General features: G+C 40.4%; 1 long non-coding RNA gene and 1 gene segment (V, D, J or C); both read left to right on the forward strand.

Moving 5' to 3' along the window:
- Positions 1–20,049, forward strand: part of LOC119532271 — a 456,157-nt gene that overhangs the window by 311,532 nt on the left and 124,576 nt on the right.
- LOC119532286 lies at positions 1,470–10,837 on the forward strand. 2 transcript variants are annotated; one of them, XR_005216501.1, is made up of 5 exons: positions 1,470–1,683; positions 7,461–7,738; positions 8,141–8,218; positions 8,589–8,700; positions 9,907–10,837. It is a non-coding gene; the product is annotated as an uncharacterized LOC119532286 (long non-coding RNA). The 2 variants fall into 2 exon arrangements; XR_005216502.1 differs by lacking the exon at positions 1,470–1,683 and adding an exon at positions 3,336–3,691.

Here is a 20,049-nt window from a genome sequence, read left to right on the forward strand (position 1 = left end):
ACTATGGGGAGAAGTGGGGAAGAGTCTTTATGTTGAAAGAGAGAGACAGACAGACAGACAGACCCAAAACTGCACTAACAGAGTCAGAGCTCAAAAAATGCAGACTAGAAAAAAAAACCACAGTAAAATTTTGGAAATTCAACTAATTCTGGTCCTTGCCTTTAGATTTTCTTAGCTTTAAAACCTCTTACTACAATAATAGTTTATCTGTGTTTCCACCATAGTGAATGACTGTTTTCCCTTATCTCTGTTTGACAAGTCTCCCCAATGAAGTTAAGTTCCTGTTTACCTGCATACTTCATCCACCATTTCCCTAAGAGTAGAGTGCATACCCCGTGATTTTATATGATACAACATGGATACAGTCTGCATACATTTTAATTGCTTTATGTTTTCATTGATATCAGAAAATCAAAACTAGATCATCAAGTCATGTTATTTCCAGTGTCCTTTTAACTATATTTTAAGCAAAAATGTAAGTGAATAATTTTGTTTTTAATTATTAAGCAAATTATATGACAAAACCCACCAAAATAGGAGGTGATAAACTGAAGTTTGGGAAGCACTGAGCTGGTGCACTCCATTATCCTTTCAAGTGAAAAGATAAGGGGCAGCCAGAGGGGCAGGATCCAGAATAGTTTTGAATAGTGCCCTCTTTTTAAACCAACTACTATCAGATTATAGAGGCATCACTGCAAATCCAGGGCTTTTATATTCCCAGAACTCTACTTCCATCTGGTGCTTTCTTTTTGAACTTCTTTAAAGTTCTTACTTACAGGGTTCTGAGGTGGCACAAAACTAACAGAGCAGGTCTCCATGAACCCACAGACCCAGATCCCACCACACCTTTCAGCCACCTGGATAAACTAAACCTGGGACACCACTTACCTTCACAGAACAGAGCCAGAGAATGGGACAATGCAGCATGGGATAAAGTGCCACAATATAAATGTGTGCTACTGACCATGACAACCTTGGTATGTCTGTGCCACCTTCTATTTATGAGTGCCTACTATGTATCAGGCCACTGAGCTAGGCTCTATATGAATATTATTTTATTCAGTTCTCACAATGATTATGTGGAATTAGGTAATATTACCCACATTTCACAGGTCAAGAAGCTGAATCTCAGAGGTGTTCCCTAAGATCTCACAGCTTTGCAAGGAACAAAGTCAAAATTCAAATCATCTGTCTGCTCCCAGAATCTGGGCTCTTAAGAACTCTGCTCTTCTGTCAGGGCTACAGCTCAATGGGACCCAGAGGTTGATGTGGAGGTTTATCCAGACTGGCCTAGCATCCCCCTCAGACCTCTAATCTGCTCCTTTCCAAGCTGCCTGCAGAGTCCAAAACAACAGTGAGGCTGCTTCACTTCCAGCCCCCCTTATTTCAGTCAACATTCATTCTCTTCCTTCAGAAAATAAATCCTGTCAGATTATAGCAGGGGCAAAGTTTGGACACAGGAGTCACTCCCTTCTCCTCTCTGAAGGACAGCCACAAAGGCTGAAGAGGAAAGATGTTAGACCAGAAGGGACAGGAAGCTCCATCCAACGGAGAACATGTGACTTGGCAGTTGGTGCCAGGGTTGCCTTAAAGAGAAAAGCAAAGTGGTTTTTAGACTGGATATGTCAGCTGTGTATGATCCACTGATCTTCGGCACAGGAACATATCTGGAGGTAGAACCAAGTAAGTGATTTGCTTTTTCTTCTTATAACCAGTTTGATAATTATCCTTGTTAAACTGATTCTCAAATCACTAGCTTGGGAAACACTTCTCAGAGTGCTGAAAATCCTTCCAGCAGGTAATTTAGCAAAGGGTGGTTTCAGGAACAGGGACTGAGTCTCTGATGAAGTCCAGGATGGGGTATGTGCTGGGGTAGATTTCTTGATCCATTATCTTTCCTGGAGAAACTTCATTGTCTTCCTTCTACCCAACTAGTTTTAGAGAACCAGCTTGCTCTGCATCCATGCATTCACCATTTTCAGATTGAGGCTGCAACAAGACCCATGCTACAGTACATCTAGGCTGTGGGCATGACATGTAATGAGGAGCACAACAGACCAAAAAAATGGAGACCCTGGTTCCCACCCTTCTGTTTGACTATCAAGCTCTATGACTGAACTTGGTTGAACTCTAGTTGAGCTCCAATTAGACCTTATGATTTCCAAGACGCCTTCTAGCTCTAACACAGTATGATCCTGCTTATCCTCCAGAGCAGTTGTTAGGGCTGTCTGGGTAGGAAAAGCAAAGAAGTCCAATAGTATGCATGCCCTATGACCCAGTAGGAATTCTGTGATTCAATGAAAAAACACTAGATAAGAAGTCAAAATTCTCTCTATCCATACACTAGTTCTGGTGTCCAAACTTCTGACATCAAAAGTTTGGACAAGTGACAGTTGAGGCTCTTTCCAAGATTCCTTCCAATCTTTTTTTTTTTTTTTTTTTTTTTTTGGTTCCATGGAGAAAACTTGGAGTCTAGAGACCTACATACAAGTGAGGCCCAGCTCAGATATTTACTAGCTGTGTGAACTTAGCAAAGTCCCTTAACCACCTTTAGCTTCTGTTACTTCATTTCTAAGATGGATGTAATAATATCCACCTCACAAAGTTTGTTATAATAATGTTTATTGAAAGACTGTACACACTGTTTGTAAATAGTATTTACAGTGCTTCTCCCGGAACACTGACCTGTGCTCCCCAATGATAGCCCATTTGCATCTCCCATTTTCTCTTCCTGCAGTGAGGGAGTGCAATGTAGTGATGTGACATTCAGGTAGAGGAAGTGGGGATTTCAGATAAAGCCTCCAATCCTTAAAGTTTTGACAGTAAATAACATCCCTACACAACCATCATTCTTTTTTATCTCGCTCTAGCCCTAGACACTTGATTTTCGGTGATGGGACAAAGTAATCCACGTGATCTTTAGGTTCTAGTTCACATGCCTATTTCAGGAGAAATTATAAAACAAAAGTAAGCAATTCAAAACTTTTCTAACCTGCATCCATGAGACATGGGCTCCCCCATAGCAATGAATTTCTTGTTCAACCCACAGGTCACTAGAAAGCCCTTTGGAAGGCTCTGGGAATTAGAAAGCAGATCAGTTTACTGTGACACTCAGTCTGAGTGATAGGGGAAAGTAGGTTTCTAATCAAAAAGCAGTATTTGTGACCCAGGAGAAGGGACCCAGAGCCTGAGAACGGAGACCTGTTTCTAAACCCTCCCCTAATTCACTGTAAGAAATGTCACATTCGGTGCCCCTTTCCTACTCCCAGCTATTGTGTTCTTCTTGGAGAGTTCTTCCTACAGGCCTGGAGAAAATTTTCTATCTTGAAGGCAGCTATCAGTCACCTGTCACCCTCTCCTCTTGCTCTGTCTCAGCCCTGTCCTGCACCTCCCGCCCTTGGGGATTTCACCTCAGATTCCTATCCATCCTCAGCAGTTAAAAGATTATTATCTTCAAAGGGAACTGAGATCTGTGCACTCAGTCCCCTGGGCTTGTCAAAGGCAGTTTTGTAGTTCTCTGAGCTGTGGGTCTCTAGGCTGAAACACTGGCTGGGAGTCAGGGCACAGATGTTCTAGCCCAGGCCCCAGAGCCATCCCCAGGCTGATTACCTGTGAGGCAGTGTCACGATGTGCTCCTGGGACACCCGACAGATGTTCTTTGGAGCAGGCACTGAACCCTTCATGGAGCTCCGTGAGTTGATTCATTTCCTATATTTCTTGGGATTATTTGAGACCTGGGACTGGGGCTACCACCAGGATTATGGCAGGTGGAGATATATAATTAGGAGATGCAGTGGTGCAGAAGTGAATGGACAAAATTGAAGGCACTAGGCTGAGTCACTAATGTAACCCTGTGTCTATTTTTATTTTTAAAAAAACTATGTATTGCATATATAGCTCCCACTTATTTCTGAAATCTTCAGAGTGGCCAGAAAACACTAAGAAATCTAGATAAATTATGCTAGTATTTGGAGCATTCGTATCCAGGAGTCTATGGCAGGGACACGGGCTCAAATTCTCCAGGAAGTTGCTTCATCTTTATAAGCCTTTGGCGAAGGTGACTAGCATGCATGCTTCATTGCAATCAGAAAGCAAAAGTTCTGCAGCTTAGAAGATTTTTTAGGGAGGTGGTTAGCCTGGTCAGAATAATCAGATAGAGCAGACATATTTCAGGGTTCAGGTAAAATCCCATATTCACATAGGGCCTTGATATTCTGGCTGATATTTATTATAGATTCTTGGGGGACCAGCAGGACCCTCTACGTGAATTTGAATCCTGGATGATTTCTGAATTTATAAACTGAGGAAGGGTATATTCTTCTTTTTATGTTGTTTCCTAGCACATAACCTCAGCATTGGAATGGGACTCATAAAAAGAGAAAGCCTGAAAATAAAATCACAGTTGTCCAAACAGGTAGCCATTTGAAACACATGTTGAAATGCAATTATGCTTGTGGACCATGAAGAAAGACTGGAAATTCTTAAAGAAAAATAACTAAATCTTTAAATTTTGGACTACAATACTATAAATTTTTTACAATTTCATTTTGGTTGTCAAATATAGACTAGAATACATATGGCAAATATATTGTATGCATTCCATCTTTTCAAAAATGTTCAATACAGATGCCTTTCTTTCATTACCAGGATGATGCCCAAAAAATGGAATAGAGACATTTTACTTTTCAGGCAATTGTTTTGAACATATAGATATGGATTGAGAAAGGGGATCTGAAAAAAAAAAATGTTTCAACAAATCAATGCATTATGAGCTATCTGAAACTGACTACCAGATTCAGAGCTCAATCTCGTAAGTATATGACCTTCTTCAGACATATGTCTTGTCAGTTTTATTACATGATTCAAATTATTCAAACCAGGTCTTCCCAGCCCAAAGGGATCACTGACAACTGCCTGAAACCTTTAGATTTTAAAATCCCAGGCAATTTGTGGGATTGAGAACATCTTCTTGACCAAAAGAGGGATGCAAAATGAAACAAAATAAAGTTTCAGTACCTGAGAGATTCCAAATGAAGTTGAGAGGTCACTCTGGTGGGCATTCTTGTGCACTATATAGATAACACTTTTTAGGTTTTAATGCATGGGAATAGCTAGAAATTAATACCTAAAACTATCAAATGGCACCCCAGTAGCACAGACTCTTGAAGATGATTGTATAGCAATGCAGCTTACAAGGGGTAACAGTGTGATTATGAAAGCCTTGTGGATCACACTCCCTTTATCCAGTGTATGGAAGGATGAGTTAAAAAATGGGGACAAAAAGTAAATGAAAAATAGGGTGGGGGGGATGATTTGGGTATTCTTTTTCACTTTTTTTTATCCTTATTTTCACTTTTTCTGGTACAAGGAAAATGTTCAAAAACAGATTGAGGTGATAAATGCAGAACTATATGATGCTAGTGTGAACAATTGATTGTACACTTTGGATGACTGTATGGTATATGAATGTATCTCAATAAAATTGAATTTAAAAAATAAAATAAACTTAGCTCTAAGAAAAAAAAAAAATCCCAGGCGAGCCCTCATAGCCAACTAAATCAGACCAGGATTGGGTCATACTCGAATAACCAAGGAGATAAGTATTTGTTTATGTACTAGATTCCTTTCCCTCTACCTCATAAGTCCCTTGAAAATTAACTGGAATACAGCTCATACCAAATTCAGTATAGTGAGGAAGAAATGTCACAGTTCTGGAGGGAGGTGAGTAACACATGTGGTTTCCAGCCTTTAACGCTAAGGCTATCTGTTTCTGTTATCAGTGGCTTCAGCTATGCAAGGAAATGAAACAATGATGATGTTCTCATGTGGTTGAAAGCAGGTTCCAGGAAAGCCCTTTGAAAAAATTCTGGTCCCCATCTTGTCTAGAGCTAAAGGCAAAAATATAAGGAATCAGAATCTTAGGAATGAGCTTCCTGCCCTGAGTGACTAGAACAGAATCCAGCCTTTTAGCTAAACTTCCCTCCATGGAAAAAATGGAGAATTCTGATGGTGGTGATGAGGGTGTTTCTCTGAAAAAATGATTCCCTAGGAAAGACCCAATCAGCCATGGTCCATTTATAAAGTAGTGCATCAACAGGAACTTTCTGACTAGCAATCACTGCCTCTCAACCAGATATAACCAATTGATTTGGTTATAACTCTCCTACCATAAGCAACACAACTGACCCCCAAACCCAGATGCAGAAAACACAATAGAAAAATCATTTCTTTTTTGGTTTATGCATTTATTACCAAGACTTTTGTTAAGCAACTCTGAATGTCTTGATTGTAGACTCTATAGTGTCTGCGATCAACATATTTTTCTCTTGATATCAAGAAGCCAAACTCACCTAATCTTAAATATTAAAAATCCATATTCAAGGAAGCAACTAATGTTGAAATTCAGCAGGTTAGCTTATGACTGGAAACATATCCAGCTTACCATTCACAGGTGGGTTCCCTTTCCTGATTTCAGGCATTAGCAGGGATCTTCCTTTAGTAGACATTTGGAGATAGCCTAAGAATCAGTGTCCATACACAAAATTTATCACAACTCAGAAACTTCAATAAGGCACAGTGTGAAGGAATCTTCACTATCTCCCTCCAAGCTTCGAGACTTTTAGTGTTAAGGAAAGAAAAAGATGCATATACGGAGCAGCAGGTAGATGATAGTACAAGGTGAGGCAAGAAAGGAGAGAAGGGTGGGAGGAGACCAATTATTGGGACCAACCATTCCACAGCTCCACTTAGAATAAAACAAGAAGGAATGGCCTTAAACTACAAAAACAGGGATTAAAGAGATATGTCTGAAGGACTTCTTGAAAATGATGATTGTTGTTCTCTGGTAAAGGCTCAAAGGAATTGTCAGGGTAGTCAGTCCCTTACAAAAGACAGGTAGATAAACTACTTAACTTTAGCAGATCCCTTCCAGTCCCTAAAAGTAGTGAGGATCCCCAGCAGTGACCCCAGCTGCCATCCTCAGGGCATTTGAACCAGCTATACCGTCCTTGTAAGATCTTAGTTCTTCAATTGATATAAGGCAAAACATGAACACCTGCACTGATCTCCTTTAAGAATTCATGAATTTAAAATAAACCAGCTGATGCAGACAGATATTCAAACTGGTCTCAATAGTCCAGAGGACTGATTAATAAAATGGAGACAACTGAACCCAGGTGATACAGAAACTTGGAAAGCTGTTACTTTCCATCTCAGCTCCTAGCCCTATCCTTTAGCAGCTCCTAACTGAAAGTCATGACTGTTTCATTTCTGTTCCCCTTGCCTATCCTTTCATGGAGGTGTTAACAAGCCCTTGTCACTGGCAAAGCAGGCTTCAGGGAGACCTGGATTGTAAAAAAGAACCATGTTTAGCCTCAAGAGCATTGAGAAAACCACCACTGTTTAACTTCGACAGAGTTGTGGGTAATTCATCTCATGAGATAAGTTGTTTTTATTTGCAGAAAGTCAGCCTCCTAGCAAACCATCTGTTTCCTTATGAAAAATGGGACCAAAGTCACTTGTCTGGTGAAGCATTTCTATCCCAAGAATGTCATTATAAATATTGAATCATCCAAGAAAATAACTGAATTTGACCCTGCTGTCATCCTCGCTACCAATGGGAAGTACGTGGCTGTCAAGCTTGGTCAGTATGAAGATCCAGATTCAGTGACGTGTTCAGTTTGACACAACAATGAACTTGTTAATTGCACTGACTTTGAGTTAAAGCCAACTTCTGCAGGTAGGTCATATCTGGCTTCAAGGAACTGGGAGAAATTTTGGAGAAAGGGTAACTGGAGATGTAAACTCTGGGCAGACCTGTCTCAATACGGCATTATGTTGGAAATAAGACTTAGGCCAAACTACGGCCTATAAGGGACTGGGAAGGAAACTCCTGTGTCTCTGAAAGGGAATCTAAGATAAAGCCCAGGTGGGGTCATTTCATCCCCATTGGTCCTCATCACCAACCACTATTTCCTTCAGATAAACAACTGTCCTACTACTAGTTTCCAGGATTGTAAGTCCATGGAAAAACTCTTTGGTCTAATCTGGTACTGAATTCCAAAACAAAAGACTACCTGACTTAGTGTGGAGTTAAGAATCCTAGTTCCTCCTACAAATAACATGTAACCATGTCCACCAGTGTTTGTTCCAGTAACTGTAGAACCAACAGAACCTGAAGACAAACAGCAAAGTTCCGCGAGCTGCTATGAACCCAAAGGTTAGTTCAAATCAAAGGGTCAACTTCAGGATGGAAGGTTAAGGCAATCTCTGTAATTGTCAGATGGGGCCCCAAAGCATCAGATTTCAAAAGAAAACTAAAACCTTGCCTGAGCCCAGTTGGTTCCCTTTGGCCTCTGCCTCTCCCGTCAGAGCTTGCTTTGCTGTGAGCATGAGTTTCCAGAGAGGTTTGGCTGGGCATGAGCAGCAGCCATAGGTCTCTGAGAGCCATCAGACTCCCAGATGGGCCTCACAGACTGGCAAGAGCCATGGTGATTTCGTGCAGGCTGGTGTCAATGTTGGGGACCCCATTCCTGGAAAGGAATTTATCTCTCCCTGAAGCCACCATCTAAACCTTTGCTCAAACACAGTGCAAGCCAGGAAGGTAAATATGATGTCTCATGCTGCTGGGGCTCAGAATGCTGTTTGCCAAGAGTGTTGCCATCAATTTTCTCTTGACTGCCAAGTTACTTTTTTTCTAAGGTAAGAATTAGTCCTTTCCTGCTCCCATTTCCACCAAAACTATGCAGCACTTGGAGAAAAGAGGGTTGGGAAAGTTTAATAGACCAAGAGGCATTCAAAAGCAAAAACTCATTGAGACAATTTAGAATTAATAAGGTGAGTTAGTTTATGCGCTTGGCAGAAGAACATCCCATCTCCTATTATCCTTTTATTTCAAGCCAGATCCCAAACTCATTTACATAATAGATTGTATTGCTTTTCTAATATTCCAGCCAATACTCCCACCTCCACCCAAGAAAGAATGTTAGAGTTAAGAAGGAATATTCATCTGTATCTGCTACTTTATTTATCTGGCCCATGTGCCAGGAGCTGTTTTAGAAGGCCATAAATAAAGCTTCACGTACACAATATTCAGGAAGAGCAGAAACTATCTCTGAAGGGACAGAGGGTATGTGAGGTTCCAATCCTTAGCCATAGGCCTCTGATGTGTGGACTAGGCTGTCTTTGGGGTGTATCTATACCCCCAACAGCAGTGAATAGCTCACTAATTACTCAAGATACATACAGTCAGTGAGGTATTAGTTATTTAGCTGTTAGTGACATAGACTTTTCAGGTACTCTTGCACATGAAATTCAAACCAGAACCTGGTTTTGCCAGTGACACTTCTCCCCCTTGCTCCTTCTCCAATACTCCCAAGCAGTCCTCAGCCTCAACTCCCATTCTAGGAGCAATCTGAGACTTAGCTAATCTGACCCAGCCTGAAAACAAACACAGTCACTCCCAAATGGGTGCCCAGCCCTACCTGCTATTTTCCTGTCAGTCCCAAGGACACAGGCAGTGTGGCTGTACAAGAAGAGCACTGACCTGGGAGTCAGAAGATTTGGGTTTAAGATCTTTGTCACTAACTCACTAAGTTACCTTAGACAGGTTGTCCCACCCTTCTGGGCCTCAGGATTTGCATATATGAAACAAGGGCATTCAGAATGACTAAAGGAGACTACATGGGTTTCATTACTTGTAGCAACATTGATAAACTGATACTGACTAGCTAGACTATTTGCACGCATAGAGGAAGAAAGGGTAATGACAGATTAGTGATTTCTGCAATGGTACAGCCACAGCAAATATTGGCCATTCCAAGAATCTGTGACCCCCATAATTCCTTCCAACACTGACAATTTGCAATTCTATAACAGGTAGGGCTAACAACTTTCCTTTGCTTGCAGGATGACTGGCGTGAGGAGGCTATACTCCCTGAAAGCCTACAAAGATGCTCTCTCCTAGCTTCCATCTTCTCAGGGATTCAAGTTGGCCTGTCATAGCCTAGCTTAGAGGGCCACTGCCCAAAATGGTTTTTCCTTGAAAGACACAAACCCTGCTACAGCAATAACAGCTGCATAGAAGGACAAAAATCCTGCAAAGAAGGAGCTTGTGATCCTAACTGCATTACTGCTACTTCATAAAGGATATAGGTCTCATATTTTTACTCCTACAACTTATACACTTTGGAAATGGGGTTTTGTTTCTTTTTACTTTCTTTGCCTCTGGGGTTCAAACATTCTTCAAGAGCAAAACAGGTCCTGGAGGAAAGAGAGCGTGTTTACCTGAACATGAAAGATTCTGCCCAACACAGTATTAAATTTGCCCAGAAACCACCAGTCTCCTCCTCCTCTTCCTGTGGCTTGTTTCACCTGCTGTGTACACTTCTGCAGCCATTTTTGCAGGGGTAGGGGGTGGACCAAACTTCCATCACTTCCTGGTTTTCCTAGTACATTACAAACAAAAACACACTCGATTTCCCTAATATTCTCGGAGTAGTCAATAGGCTTTCTAAAATCTCTTCTACATATTCTTCAGGCTACTGGCAGAGATCAGAGTAAAATACAGAGGAAAGGCACCCCTTTCTATCAATTGATTTAACAATCATGAATTGACGGCTGCTAAATTCCAGGCACTCTGGGAAGGGTACAAAGATGAGTAAGATATAGGCCCTGCCTTCTAGTGAGTTTGGAGGGAAGGATAGAAATGAGAACACTAGATTTCCCCTGCACAAACACTGTATTTACTGGTTTTGCCTGCCAATTTGTGCCCAGAGAGTGTGGGATGGTTGGATGGTGACTCTTTCACTGATTGCCTGCTGTACATCTCAGATCATGACTCTGCTGCACATATTAAACTGCACTGTGTGCACCTCACCTCTGGCTTTGCTCATTGTAGACCACCATGGAAGGAGAGTGGCCTCTGTGCACTCTCTGTTAGTGAAACAGATCCCAAACTGAGCTTCTAGGTCACACCACAGCTTCCTGAGTCCCAAGCCTATAGGCTCCTGCCTTGGGGACCAGCCCTGGGTTTCCTGCTGTGGCTGCTACAGCAATAACAGCAGCAGCAGCAGAGCTCAAGGTATCACTGGGGAGCTCAGGTCCTCCTGCCCCAGCAGAGTCACAACCTTCTCAGGTGTACCCATTCAGTGAGCAGAGCCCTGGCATCCCCTTACCATGGTCCCTATGACACCTAGCTGGGGTGTCAGCAGGGGTTTTTGAGGTTACAAGTAGAAGAATAATCATCACCAACAATTCCCCCTGCCCTAAACAACTGCAAATTCACACACCATGTCTTCATGGCCCAAACAAGAGGTAGGAGGCCATAGCACTATCAGTCCATAGGTTTAGGACAATCTACATGGATAAGCCAGGTCCTTCTAGGAAAAACAATAAATGATTCCACACAACTTCCCCTTAAATGTATTCAAAAAAAATACCTATTTCCACAACATTACCATCCATTATCTTAGATAACATTAGAATGTTTCTCTGAAGTTACTAGAAATGAAAAGATCACTTATCCTCATTTTTCAGATAAAAAAAAAAAAAACATGCAAAAAGTATGCACGTTATCCAAGCCAATGATATTGCTGGAAGCAGAACTGAGGTTATCATGAGTATCAGTCCAAAGTTCATTCTATAAGAGTACATTATATCCCCAAATGAAACCTCATCTCCATGTGACTATCTGCAAGGTTGTCCTTCAGGGCTGTCCTATAGTTAAAATATAATTGAGCAAACCTCTGATCCGCTGTTGATCATCAGAAAAAAGCATCACAGCACCATGAAATTCTTCTTCCAAAAAGAGCCTCCAGAAAAGACTTAAGGCAGTGTCAGAGGAGAATGAGGCTGCCTTCAGGACTGGAGGTGATTGTACAATAGATTATACTTTTCAGGAGCTTTCACATGTAGTATGGCATTTAAGTGTGACAACAATGCCAAGGTAATTTTCTAGGTGATTGTTACACACACTCAATAGTCTGCAAAACAGAAGCTCAAGGAAGCCAAGGACATTGCCCAAGGACATTGGATTCCAATGTTCTTTCTGTTTCTTCATATACTTATTGCTCTTTGCCTGCATGTTTTTGAAGCCCAAACTTCTGCCAAACCACCTGTTGATACAAAGCCTCCAGGGGTGTAAGAGAAAGCCCAAGAAGTACATCGTTGCAGTGGTGGCTCTGTCATTTTCACTGCCCAGCTTTGTGACCTTGGGACCATCCCCTCACCCCAGTTCTGTCACTAACCACCCATATGACCTTAAGAATGTCCCATCACCCCATAACCCTCTATATGACCTTAGGAATTCTCCCTCACTTCTCTGAGTTTCAGTGATATTTCCTATAAAGTGATGTCTAAGTCCCCTTCCATTTCTAAAATTGCTTCTAATAACTCTTAGAGTTCTTACAAAGTAGAGAATTAAATAGAAGTAGAGGAAAGAGGGACCATTTCACAGGGTTTGAGGATGTATCTATTTTGACATCACAGACCTGTTTCCCCTGGAGGTAATTATCTCCTCTGGAGACACCACTGAGCTCCAAAATCAAGGACTTTGGAGCTGGAATTCAGGGATTCCCAGCAACTTTCTATGAGTAACTCAATGCTCTTCAGTGAAACACAGATGCTCTACAAATGTGGTAAGTAAAATGGAGGGCCAAAGAAAGCTACCTGCAACCCCCCCACCCACTGCCACCCCCACTCCCACTACAAGTTGATGAACAAATTCCACCACCAGTCCCTTACTATAAAAAGTTGGTTTCATCAGGGGAAGTTTGGGATAACAAAGAAATATTTGAGTAGGTAGCAAGAGGAATTGTGGCAACTGAGTTTTTGTAGAGTCTTGTATCATTGTTTGATACCGGAACCAATAGTAGGCTGACATTTGGACAAGGAACAACTCTGAATGTTAGACCAAGTAAGTTTTAAAGATTATTTGCTTCTGAACATAACCCACCACTCTTAGAAATTCAGTGAAAGATTACTGAATTATTCACCAAGTTAGTAGTTTCTTTGTGGGGGGTGGTACCAAGCCCTTTCTGGTGATAATGACAAGGGGGCAACCCCTTTAAGACTCTTCCTTCAACACTTCAAGCACTTGGGCATGTTAAGCTTGCTTTTGTTAACATTGGAGTTTTGTGTCTGATGAATGGAATCAGAATTGAAGTGTTAGTGTGTAGGGGCAGAAATCAGTTAAAAGGAAAGAGGGGTCAGGAGGAAAGGACAGATTAGACTAAACTACTTAGCAATGGCAAGGGGATAGGAGATGCAACCTGATTCAAAAGGAGACAGTGCAGTGGGATCTATTCATATAAACAACTAAATGACCCATTTGCATATCATCAACCTTGTCTTTCCCAGACTTCCATGTGCAATTAGGAAAAGAACTGTCTAATCCTGGTGACTCTCTGAGACTTCGAGCCAAACTAGCTGGGTAAAACCATGTTAGATTTTCTGGTGCTGTTGTCATCGATGACAGGCTGATATTTAGGGAAAGGGTAAGACTGAAAGCAAAGATTCAAATTAGTCAGAAAGATCATGAACTTCTAAAAACATGTCCCAGGACCCTACTTCTAATTGGTCCTCATGGGACATTTTCATCCCCACATTGGCTGAGTTTTCAGAGTCAGAAAAGCCCATTTGATACCCACCCATTTCTGTGTCCCTCAGTGAAAAGGTGGAAACCAAGGATAGAAGTGGGAGAGAAGGATTCCCTAACACAGATGAGATAACAATCCTCTTCTCCGTCTTGCAATACCCAGAGGGATATTTTGAGTGCTGCCCCAATATTCTCGAAACAAACCTAATTTCAATTAACTGGAATGTCACTGAAATTTTACCCCATGAACACTCTTAAAAGAGGAATCTGGGGGAGTCTCTGTTTTCTCCAACAGTAATTCTGAAAATTTCCAACCATAAAGGTACCACAAAGCCCAGTTATCATTAGACAGCAGAAGCTCATTCCAGACAATGGCTTGGGGCTTATCTTTTGTTCAGAATTCCTAAAAGATACCAACTAACTAATGGATACCTCAAAATAAAACTTCTACTTTCTTGACCAAATTACAATCCACATTAGAAAGGCTAAAATCAGGATGTCCTAGTGAGTATCACGCTATCTTCAGATGACCTTTCTGAAGCCCTTATGTCAAAAATGGTGTAAGGTGTAAAAGCATCTCCACACTGCTGTGTGTCCCATGCCTAAGTAGGGTCCAGGAGTGGGTGGATTGGCTGCTAGACTTCCAAACTGGATTTGATATTTTGAGTCCTCTAGTAAGTATAAATCATAATCAGGAAAAACACATGCAATTCCACACCACTGTGTAATGATGATCCCTGCTCCAGATGTCATTCCCTGTAAAGATGCATATTTTGGTTTCCTATTATTCTTTTCCAAAACAGGAAGAACTGGAGTATTTTAAAATCACTAAGAGGACTTTCAGGATCTGAAATAATGATAAGGGTTCAAAATCAAGTCCCTTACCTGGGAGAGGGCAGGGTATTGCCAAACTTGTACAAATGTACAGATGAACTTGAATCAGTTGATTATCAAGCTCATGTCTCTGGGCATCATAGAGAAGCTAGGAGAGGGTATTAACAAAAGCCAAAGAGCATATTCCAAATAAAAGCTAATAATTGGGGTTCCACAAATGCAGGAAAATCTGACTAGGTTATCTCTGCTTGAACTTTATATGCAGCTCAGTTCAAAAGCTTGGGCCTCTCTAACCCCTGTCCAGTTGCTAACTATATTGTTTGACCCTTTAACAATGCAATCCATGTTGGTCCATTGTTCTTGTTAATGATTGTGCTGGTTTGAAACTGTTATGCACCCTAGGGAAGACTATGTTCTTTAATGCAATCTTGTGGAGGTAGACTTTGAAGTAATCTTGTGGGATCTTTTTTTTATTGAGATATATTCACATACCATGCAGTCATATAAAGTGTACAATTGTTCACAGTACCATTATATAGTTGTGCATTCATCACCAAATATAGTTTTTGAACATTTTCATTACCACACACACCAAAATAATAAGAATAAAAATTAAAGTGATAAAGAACAATTTAAGTAAAAAAGAACACTGTGTGGTTTTTTTTCTTTTTTTTTTTTCTTTTTTTTTTTTTTGCCCCCATTTTTCTACTCATCCATCCATACACTGGACAAAGGGGAGTGTGGTCCACCTGGCTTTCCCAATCACGTTGCCACCCTTCATAAGCTACAGGGTTATACAATAGTCTTCAAGATTCAAGGGTTCTGGGTTGTAGTTTGATAGTTTCAGGTATGTACTGCTAGCTATTCCAATTCATTAGAACCTAAAAAGGATTATCTATATTGTGCATAAGAGTGCCCACCAGAGTGACCTCTTGGCTCCTTTTTGAATCTCTCAGCCACTGAAACTTATTTCATATCACATCCCCCTTTTGGTCAAGAATGTGGGACCTTTTGATTGCATTGTTTCCATGGAGATGTGGCCCACACAACTGTGGGTGAGACCTTTTGATTAGGTTATTTCCACAGGGTTGTGACCCTGCCCATTCAGGGTGGGTCTTAATCAGTTTACTGGCATCTTCTATTTAAGGATAAAAAGCAGAGAAATTTTGAGGACAGACACTTACAGAGAAAACAACCAGAGATATTTTGGAGACAGCCATTGAAACCAGGTGAGATAAAGCCCAGAGTTTGCCCCAGAGAAGTTAAGTGAGAACCCACAGACACTTTAAGAGAAGCCAACTGGAATCAAAAGCTGAAAGCAACACAACCAGGGAGCAAAGGACCAGCAGATGCCAGCCACATGCAATCCCAGCTGACAGAGGTGTTCCTGATGCCACTGGCCTTTCTTCAGTGAAGGTTCCTCCTGCTGATGCCTTAGTTTGGACACTTTCATGAACTCAGAGCTGTAAATTTGTAACCTAATAAATCCCCTTTATAAAAGCCAATCCATTATGGGTATTTTACATAAAAGCAGCTTTAGCAAATCAGAACAATGGCTTTGTGAAAACTCAAGTGGTAGTCCCAAATACCTGTCATTTTTTAGAGGTTTTTAATGGAAAAGCTGAAGTATTGAGACAGAAATACCATATCAGTACTGAGGATAAACAATATAGTCAGATTCTCAGGTGTTCAGTGAACCAAAGGATAATCAGAACACTTGCAAACCATAAAAGCTGGAATGAAATACCAAAGAAGCTTGGATAATTGTCTAGTGTACCAAAAAGATCATTGAACTGGGAATTAGTAGACCTGAGTGCTTACTTGTATGTTCTTTTACATGTGGATGCCTTAGCCAAGTTATGAAGCCTCTCTGGAACTTTCTTATCTGAAAAGGCAGGGGAGTGAATATATGATCCTTGAAGTCTCTGTAAACTGTGACACACTAGTGTTCCTCTCCAGAAGCACACTGATCTTTGATTACCCATGTGGGTGGAAGAGAGCATGATTTGAATAAACCAAAAAGGTAGACAACATGAAATTCATTTCTGTTTGGATTTAGAATATAATACATGGTGTGGAGCAAATCAAAACAAATTTAACTCCTCAATGATGCTTAACTGAAGCTAACATTAAAATTCAGTTAACAACTAACAGCACTGTGCATCACTAAACAAATGTAAGTTAGTATTCCATGAGGCAGCCAGGTACCAGAGAGAGAGCACAAGGGATGAGGAGTTGGGAAAATGTGCACTCTGGCCATGGTTCTATCACTTCCCAACTTATCCTCCCTGAACCTGAGATATGTCATCCTTACAATGGATTCAGAAGACCCTTTCTGAGCACTCACTTGAGTCAAGCAATATGCTGGCACAGACTATACAGTTAAACATGACATATTTTCTCTCAAGAATTTCCACCTAAATGAAAGGGAGAAAAAAAGAGCTTTGAGTAAAATGATACAGATCAGCACTGGAGGCCATGAAATTTCAAGGAGAGGGTGGACATCTAACCCAGTCTTGGGGAGTCATTAAGGAGTCCCCAGGGAAGTCAACAGCTAAGCTAAGACCTGGAAATGAAAAGGATCTAAGAGGTTAGTTTAGGGACCTAATAGTCCTAACAGTGGGAAAGGGGATTTCAGGCAAAGGGAGTCATGTGGCAAAGGCAAAAGGAGAGAAAGCACAGGGACTGTTCAGGACATGAATAGTTCTCTGCATCTGAGTGTGAGATGGCAAGTGGAAAAGTGGAAGATGTAGGCTTGGGGAAGTAAACAGAGATGTTGTGTTTCATACAATTTTATCCTCAAGACAATGGGGAGCCACCAAAAATTTGATAATTTCATAATTCCTATAGCTATTGAAATAAAAGCATGTGAATGTAGGAGTATCCCTCAAGACACATCATCTACATTAATTTGATATTTCTGCTATGATTACACTCTGTAACAAACAACCCCAAAATTTCTGTTGCTATAACCACAAACATATTTCTTGTGCTCACTGCTTTGCTGGCCAGATGGACTTGGCTTCAGGATGTGGGCTGCTCCACTTGCCTTCATTCTAGGACCCAGGCTGAAGCAGCAATGGCTCCCTAGAACATACTCCTCTCCACTCAGAGCTCAGAGGTTCAAGAACATGGATGAAAATCCATCATGCAATGTCTCTTGTAGCCTGGCTCACTTCCTGTCATTTCCACCCATATTTCATTGACCAAAGTGTGGCCAAGCCCCAAAGTCAATGGAACTGGTTATGTACTCTGCCTGCTCTAGAAGACATCCTGCAAATCATCTGGCAAAGGGCCCGGATTTATACTTGTGCTACAAGGAGAGAGTGAAGAGTTGATAACCACAACAGCTACACTCCCATCAGGATTCATTACCCCAAAAATCTCTGCCATGGACACAGGATTGTAAGATTCCCTACTCCAGACCCACAGGATTGCATGGCTCAAGGTTTGATGTTACTCCAGAGTTTCATTGCCTTTTCATTCCCAACACTTTTGTCACCTATAAATAGCTCTCTACCAACCAGTTTTTTTTTATTTTATGACAATTTTTATTACCCCTTTTTTAAATCACATAATTATAAATTCATGTTTTTTTTATTTTTTTAATTTAATTTTATTGAGATTGTTCACAGACCATACAATCATCCAAAGATCCAAGGTACACAATCAGTTGCCCACGGAACCATCATACAGCTGTACATCCATCACCAAGTTAATTTTTTTTAAAGTTGTAGAATGTTTTCATTACTCCAGAAAAGAAATAAAAACAAAAAAGAAAACTCAAATCCTCCCATACCGTAGCCATCCACCCTCCATTATTGACTCATAGGATTGGTATAGCACATTTGTTACTGTTGTTGAAAGAATGTTAAAATACTACAAGCTGTAGTACATAGTCTCAAATAGGTATATATTTCCATATATACCCCTCTGTTATTAACTTCTAGCTATAGTATCATACACTTGTCCTAGTTCATGAAAGAAATTTCTAATATTTTGACAGCTAATCACAGATATTGTCCACCACAAGAGTCACTGTTTTATACATTCCCATCTTTTAACCTCCAACATTCCTCCTGGTGACATACATGAGTCTAAGCTTCCTCCTTCCACAACATTCACACCACCCAGCACTGTTAGTTATTCTCACAATGTGCTACCATCACCTCTGTCCATTTCCAAACCCTTAACTTCAACCTAGTTAAACATTCTGCTCATAATAAGAAACTGCTCCCCATTTTTTAGCCTCATTCTATATCCTGTTAACTTATATTTCATGTCTATGAGTTTACATATTCTAATTAGTTCATAGCAGTGAGACCATACAATATTTGTCCTTATCTGTCTAACTTATTTCACTCAATATAGTGTCCTCCAGATTTCTACATCAATCTGTTTTTTTGTGTTCTTTTAAGATGGTTTTGTTCACATTCCATACATTCTGTCCTAAGTAAACAATTGATGGTTCCCTGTATAATCATGTATTTATACATTCACCACCATCACCACTATCTATACAAGGACATCTCCATTTCTTCCACAAAGGAAGAGGAAGAAAAAGAAGGTAGAGAGACACAAGAAAAAGAAAAAGAAAGAAAAAAATGACAACTAAAATGCAACAAAAGGAAAGATAGAATTAAATCAAAGTAGAATAAAAGAGTCAGACAACATCACCAATGTGAAGACTCCCATTCCCCTCCCTTATGCCCCCCTCTTATAGCATTTAGATTTTGTATATTACCTTTCTTAAATTAAAGGATGCATAATACAATGTTTCTGTTAACTATAGTCTCTAGTTTGCATTCATTGTATTTTTCCCCAATACCACCCAATTTTTAACTCCTTACAAAGTTGACGATCATTTGTTCTCCCACATGTAAAAACATATTTGTACATTTTATAACAATTGTTGAGCACTCTAGGTTTCACTGTGGTATACAGTCTCAGTCTTTATCTTCCCTGTTTCCTTCTGGTTTCCAATATGCTCCTAACCTTCCTCTTTCAACCATACTCACAGCCAATTTGTTCAGTGTACTTACATTGTTGTTCTACTATTTCCCAAAATTGTTTTCCTAACCTCTCACTCCTGTATTTTCCTTGCTGTCTGAAGTTCTTCCTTTAGTGTTTCCTGTAAAGCAGGTAACTTGTTCACAAACTCTGTCATTTTGTTTGTCAGAAAATATTTTAAATGCTCCCTCATATTTGAAGTACAGTTTTGCTGGATATAGAATTCTTGGGTGGCAGTTTTTCTCTTTTGGTATCTTAAATATACCACACCACTTCCTTCTTTCCTCCATGGTTTCTAATGAGAAATCCACACATAGTCTTATGAAGTTTCCATTGTATGTGACAGATCACTTTTCTCTTGCTGCTTTCAGGTTTCTCTCTTTGTCTTTGACATTTGATGATCTGATTATTAAGTATCTTGGCATAGGTTTATTCAGATCTATTCTGTTTGGGGTATGCTGTGCTTCCTGGATCTGTAAATATATGCCTTTCATAAGAGATGGGAAATTTTCATTGATTACTTCCTCTATTATTATTTCTGCCCCTTTTCCCTTCTCTTCTCCTTCTGGGACACAGTGCCACATACATTCATGCTCTTCATGCTGTCATTC

This window comes from Choloepus didactylus, chromosome 4 (genome assembly GCF_015220235.1).
Source record: "Choloepus didactylus isolate mChoDid1 chromosome 4, mChoDid1.pri, whole genome shotgun sequence".
Classification (NCBI taxonomy): Eukaryota; Metazoa; Chordata; class Mammalia; order Pilosa; family Megalonychidae; genus Choloepus; species Choloepus didactylus.